Source organism: Mytilus edulis, chromosome 3 (genome assembly GCF_963676685.1).
Source record: "Mytilus edulis chromosome 3, xbMytEdul2.2, whole genome shotgun sequence".
Taxonomy (NCBI): Eukaryota; Metazoa; Mollusca; class Bivalvia; order Mytilida; family Mytilidae; genus Mytilus; species Mytilus edulis.
In genome coordinates, this window is record NC_092346.1 from 51,703,019 (window position 1) to 51,709,673 (window position 6,655).

The window sequence follows — 6,655 nt, forward strand, 5'->3', positions numbered from 1 at the left end:
GTTCATATATAATATATCGACAACTATACCATTACCAGGGGCCAATTTCACAAAAAAAACTTACGACTAAGATTGATCGTAAGTATACTGATTTGTTCATGACTTAAGACCAATCTAAGTCGTAAGTTATTTTTGTGAAACAGACCTCTGGTTATTAGAAGTCAGAATGGATACTCTCATGCAACAAGAGACCAAATGAAACAGAAATAAAAAAAAAAAAGCTATATAGGTTCCCGTACGGCCTTCAACATGAGTAAAACTCATACCACATAACAGTCCGCTATAAAAGGCCAGTCAGATAACTGCGAGTACTCTCAGATCTGTTCATTGCGTCTTTTTGTGTCGGGATGTATAAGTACCCGGCCACGTCTACTTGTATTTTTGTCCATCTAATGAGTTAAGCCTTTTTCAACTGATTTTTATAGTTCGTTCTTGTGTTGTACTGTTATACCACTGTCCCAGGTTAGGGGGGGGGGGGGGGTTGGGATCCCGCTAACATGTTCAACCCCGCCACATTATTTATGTATGTGCCTGTCCCAAGTCAGGAGCCTGTAATTCAGTGGTTGTCGTTTGTTTATGTGTTACATATTTGTTTTTCGTTCATTTTTTTTTACATAAATAAGGCCGTTAGTTTTCTCGTTTGAATTGTTTTTCATTGTCTTATCGGGGCCTATTATAGCTGACTATGCGGTATGGGTTTTGCTCATTGTTGAAGGCCGTACGGTGACCTATAGTTGTTAATGTCTGTGTCATTTTGGTCTTTTGTGGACAGTTGTCTCATTGGCAATCATACCACATCTTCTTTTTTATATGTAATGAAACGTAAAACAATTCAAACTAGAAAACTAAAGGCATGATTTGAGAACAAAATAATGAACGAAAAACAAAATATGATTTACAACAACACACGACAACCACTGAATTACCAGCTGCTTACTTGGGACAGGCGGGTTAACCAAATTTGAAGGCGCCAACCCTCCCCTTACATGGGACAGTGGTGAAATGATACAACATAAAACTGAACAAACTATAAAAATCAGTTGAAAAGAACTCATCAGTTCGGTACAAAACAGAAATACATCTAACAAAAACACAAATTGACGTATATTGGTACTTGTACTTCTCACAACAAAAAGACACTATATATAGGTACAGATCTGCGAGTACAAGCAGGTACTGACAATTAGTTACAAGCCAATAGCAATTGGATAAAACAAATCGTGCATCTAACACTAAAATATCAATCAGTATACATCCAACATCCAATGGATTTAGTAAAAGTGGTTTCATTTGTTTTTTAAAGGGGGATAATAATTCATTTTACGAATAACGAAAATTATCTGCTTCTAATTAGAATTGTCTCCCTTTTAATGCAAGCTTAATTTTAAACAGCTAACACAGATGATAATGATTTTCAACTTAGATAAAATAAAAACAGAAAGACACAGGCATATAATTGTCCTCATTTCCCAGCAGTATGAAATTCTAGACATTTACATAATTTCACTATTCAGATTAAATAAACACCAATAAACAACTATTATCATTTCCCATGTCACCCTCGCAAAACTCTAATAAGTAATCTGAATTAAGTTGAATTACAGATCATGTACAAGAGTCTGCACTTAGCTCACAAGGATCTAACAATATCTTATTCGTGATTATTCATAAAAAAAAAATTTATTTCCAGAAAAAAATATGAGTAAATTAAATCCATTTATGATCAATATACTTGGCTTGTCAATATTATCACTGTTGCAGACATCTTTGAATTGCCTTTTTACACTAAGGTCCCAAAACTTTTATTGAGGGTTTCCCTACCTACCTCATCCAGAAGATCTAGAAATATGCATTGCCATAGTAATACATAAAAAAGATCTTCTAAAGAACTATGTTTCAAATTTGTATAGAACTTATATGATATACGTGTACACACTGTTGTAATATCATTGAAATAAGAAATACAAAAGTGGATTTATTACATTTCTCCCCATATGATAAACGCAATGCTATAAATAAAAAAAATATTCTAACATTTTTTTTAAGGAAAAATACCTCAACACCTCTATGTTTTATCTTTAAACGTTTGCCTTTATAAGAGGAGTGTAATTAATTGTAGGGGTGTGGGTAATGACGGTAAATATCGACGGTAGAATCGCAGCTTACTATGATATATTATTTCAGTTTTAACATCCATCAAATATACATTAATTGTTTACGTCTATAATATAAAATAGATACCAACAGAAGAATGCTTTTACCATTTGTTTTTTGGGTGGATTTATAAAATGACAACAGTAGGTCATCTTACCCCATGTGCACTGACCTTACCTTTGAAAAACACAATGTCATGTTTGTGATCTATAGATATACAAGCTTGTTTACAATTGGTTATTTTACCGTAATACATAAATTGTAGTTTATGTAAAATAATCGTTTAACGGTGCCCTAAAATCTAGTTTTGTGATAACCACTTACATCCTTCAATTAAAATACCATTAAAGTCATCCATTAAATAATTCTCACTGAACCTTATAATAAAGGTATAGATGATATGTATCGATACCATATAGAATATTTTACGCTATTTTCGTAAGTTTAAATACATTGATTTAAATTTTACTATTTTTCAACCAATATTTTGGTTAGAAAATATAGAAAGTTAGTTTTTTTTCCTTACATATATGCGAGATTTAAATGCAATTTCAGTACTTGAATTTTATTACATATGCCATGTCTGGCTCTGTGGTGTGTTGGACGTACCGTATTTTGTGGAGAGTTGTTTCATGGGCGCTTTTTTATATATAGTTGCTAACTTTTACTTCATGTTGGTCTCTGGTGGAGGTATGTCTCATTGACAATCATACCATATCGTATTTCTGTATCGAGTACCTTATATTGCCCTCTTATGATATTTTTCTGATTTATAGTATTATTAGGATGCTGTCTAACTTCTATGTGCTCAAATCCCAATTCATTCATATTCAAAACAAAACATACGAAGTGTTTCAACATTCCATCTAATATAAATTTCAAACAGACGTAATTCAAGCTGCTTCATAGCAGTCCGTTTTATCATTATTTAGACCGTGTTGCAGACTTTTCCTTCTTGGGGTGCAACACTTTTATTATCGAAGACGTGATATAAACACCTTTCTTATATCTCTCTTGCGCTGAACGAATTATATAGAACAATTTAACGAGTTACAGTACTTTTAATTTAAAACTAAAATTAAGACAATTAAAACCGAAGCCTGTTGATGCACAGCACGGTGAAAAGAATGCTTATAGTATACAGTGATTTGTTATTGAATACAAGTGCCATGTCTGTTTAGAGATATATATGACACGATAAGTTCAACAACCACCAACGTTGTTAAACAAAATTAAGAAAATCTTAATCCGGATAATATTCATATTCCTATAAATATACAATATGTTGAAATATGCAATGTATAATTGACAAGGATTCTAAATCAGTAACTAAAGATAAGTTTGGCAGACAAATGCACTCGTTTAGAAAAAATTACCAATATAAACATTTGGATTTTTTTAAACTCTAAGGAATATTAACAACACGATATTTTAGTCTTAAATATACATATAGGAACCATTTATTAATTTAGTTGAAACCATACTTTGGGCTAGACATCAGTACCTGCATTTACTCTAAGATGATCGGTACTTAAATGTGTCTTTGGTCTTTTAGTTTTTTGTATTGCTCTAACCTTAGTACCAAGACGAGTCACGCATTCCAATTTAATCTTATCAATTTGTTCTCGTCTTGTATTATTTCACCAGAAGAGGGACGAAAGATATACCAGAGGGACCGAGAGAGGGACATTCAAACTCACAAATCGAAACTGACAGCGCCAAGTCTAACCAAAGAAAAAGATAAACAGACAAACAATAGTACTCAAAACACAACATAGAAAAATTAAAAAAAAAACTATAAGCAACACAAACCTCACCAATAAATGAGGATGATCTCATGTGCTCCAGAAGGGTAAGCACTCGTCGTGTTGCTCATGTTAGTAAAAACCCTGGTTATCGTTATTTCTTAATTGTCTTACTTACTTAATATTTTTCTTCAATTCGTTCCGTTTTTTGTTGTTGTGTATAATTGTTTATTGTTTAGGTCATCCCGAGGTCTTTATTATAGTCTATACTATACTACATTGGTTTGGCTTATAGTTGAAGGCTGTACGGTAATCATATCTGTAATAGTTCACATATTTGATCTTTCTAATTGATAGATTTCTCATTGGTTAAAATGGCAATCATACCACATTCCCTTCTTTATCTTTGGTATATGTTAAACCATTCAGCAAGAGTGGCCCTTAACTTTTTAAGAATAGTTTTAACCAGATGCTCCGCAGGGCGTAGCTTTATACGACCGCAGAGGTTGAACCCTGAACGGTTGGGGGCAAGTATGGACACAACATTCAAGCTGGATTCAGCTCTAAATTTGGATTGTGATTAAATAGTTGACACAGCATAGGTTTCTGACACAGAATGAATGTGTTCTAATGAACTTAAAATTTTTGTTTTCTCTTAGAGCAATTCACTATGCTGTTGAATATTAATCCTCTCAAAAAAATGTTTGAAGAAATTTTCTTTTTTATTTATGAAATTTCAAATGAGAAAAATTGATCCCAATTTTTTTAATCACATCCCCCTTTCCCTTGTTCCAAAACTAATCTCAATTAAAATTTCTAATGGAGTTTGCAACAATAACTACTCATTTAAATACATCATAAAATATTAAGATGTAAAAAAACTGCTTGTTATCACTGAATGGTAAAGATTATTTTAATTTATCAGTTGGTAGTAAAAAGTGAATATACATTGTATATTGTATATAACAAAGATTTAAGTTGATTCTGGACAAAGAAAGATAACTCCAATTAAAAAAAAATCTTGCTATTGCACAATATTTTGCAATTAGATATTTCTTGCTTACTATTCTGGACAAAGAAAGATAACTCTAATTAAAAAAAATTTGATATTTCACAATATTGTGCAATTAGATATTTCTTGCCATTGCGCAATACTGTGCAATTGAAAAGACTTGCTATTGCACAATACTTAATATAATAATTTTAGATCCTGATTTGGACCAACTTGAAAACTGGGCCCATAATAAAAAATCTAAGTACATTTTTGGATTCAGCATATCAAAGAACCCCAAGATTTCAATTTTTGTTGAAATCAGACTAAGTTTAATTTTGGACCCTTTGGACTTTAGTGTAGACCAATTTGAAAACAGGACCAAAAATGAAGAATCTACATACACAGTTAGATTTGGTATATCAAAGAACCCCATTTATTCAATTTTTGATGAAATCAAACAAAGTTTAATTTTGGACCCCGATTTGGACCAACTTGAAAACTGGGCCAATAATCAAGAATCTAAGTACATTTTTAGATTCAGCATATCAAAGAACCTAACTGATTCATTTTTTGTCAAAATCAAACTAAGTTTAATTTTGGACCCTTTGGACCTTAATGTAGACCAATTTGAAAACGGGACCAAAAGTTAAGAATCTACATACACAGTCATGACAGTTAGATTCGGCATATCAAAGAACCCCAATTATTCAATTTTGATGAAATCAAACAAAGTTTAATTTTGGACCCTTTGGGCTCCTTATTCTGTTGGGACCAAAACTCCCAAAATCAATACCAACCTTCCTTTTATGGTCATAAACCTTGTGTTTAAATTTCATAGATTTCTATTTACTTATACTAACGTTATGGTGCGAAAACCAAGAAAAATGCTTATTTGGGTCCCTTTTTGGCCCCTAATTCCTAAACTGTTGGGACCTTAACTCCCAAAATAAATACCAACCTTCCTTTTGTAGTCATTAACATTGTGTTTAAATTTCATTGATTTCTATTTACTTAAACTAAAGTTATTGTGCGAAAACCAAGAATAATGCTTATTTGGGCCCTTTTTTGGCCCCTAATTCCTAAACTGTTGAAACCTAAACTCCCAAAATCAATCCCAACCGTTCTTTTGTGGTCATTAACCTTGTGTCAAAATTTCATAGATTTCTATTAACTTAAACTAAAGTTATAGTGCGAAAACCAAGAAAATGCTTATTTGGGCCCTTTTTGGCCCCTAATTCCTAAAATGTTGGGACCAAAACTCCCAAAATCAATACCAACCTTCCTTTTGTGGTCATAAACCTTGTGTTAAAATTTCATAGATTTCCATTCACTTTTACTAAAGTTAGAGTGCGAAAACTAAAAGTATTCGGACGCCGGACGACGACGACGACGACGACGTGATAGCAATATACGACGAAAATTTTTTCAAATTTTGCGGTCGTATAAAAACTAACCATGTACTTTTGGTGCATACGGACTGAATAGTTCGCGTAATTTAGAATATAACCCAACACCGTTCCCAAACGTTTTGTCGATGGACCAGAGGCATATATACACATGTATGTCTCTGGATGGACGAACTGCACTCAATAATTCAATATATTAAAAAATAGTAGTTAAAATGAAAAGAAAATTGCGGAATATTCCGATTGTTTCCTACATAATCATCCATATTACAAAGGACACAACATTAGTATGATTAAAAAATCACCTGACTCACATCACCTTCAGTATAAATAGTAAATGATGGAATTCAATAATC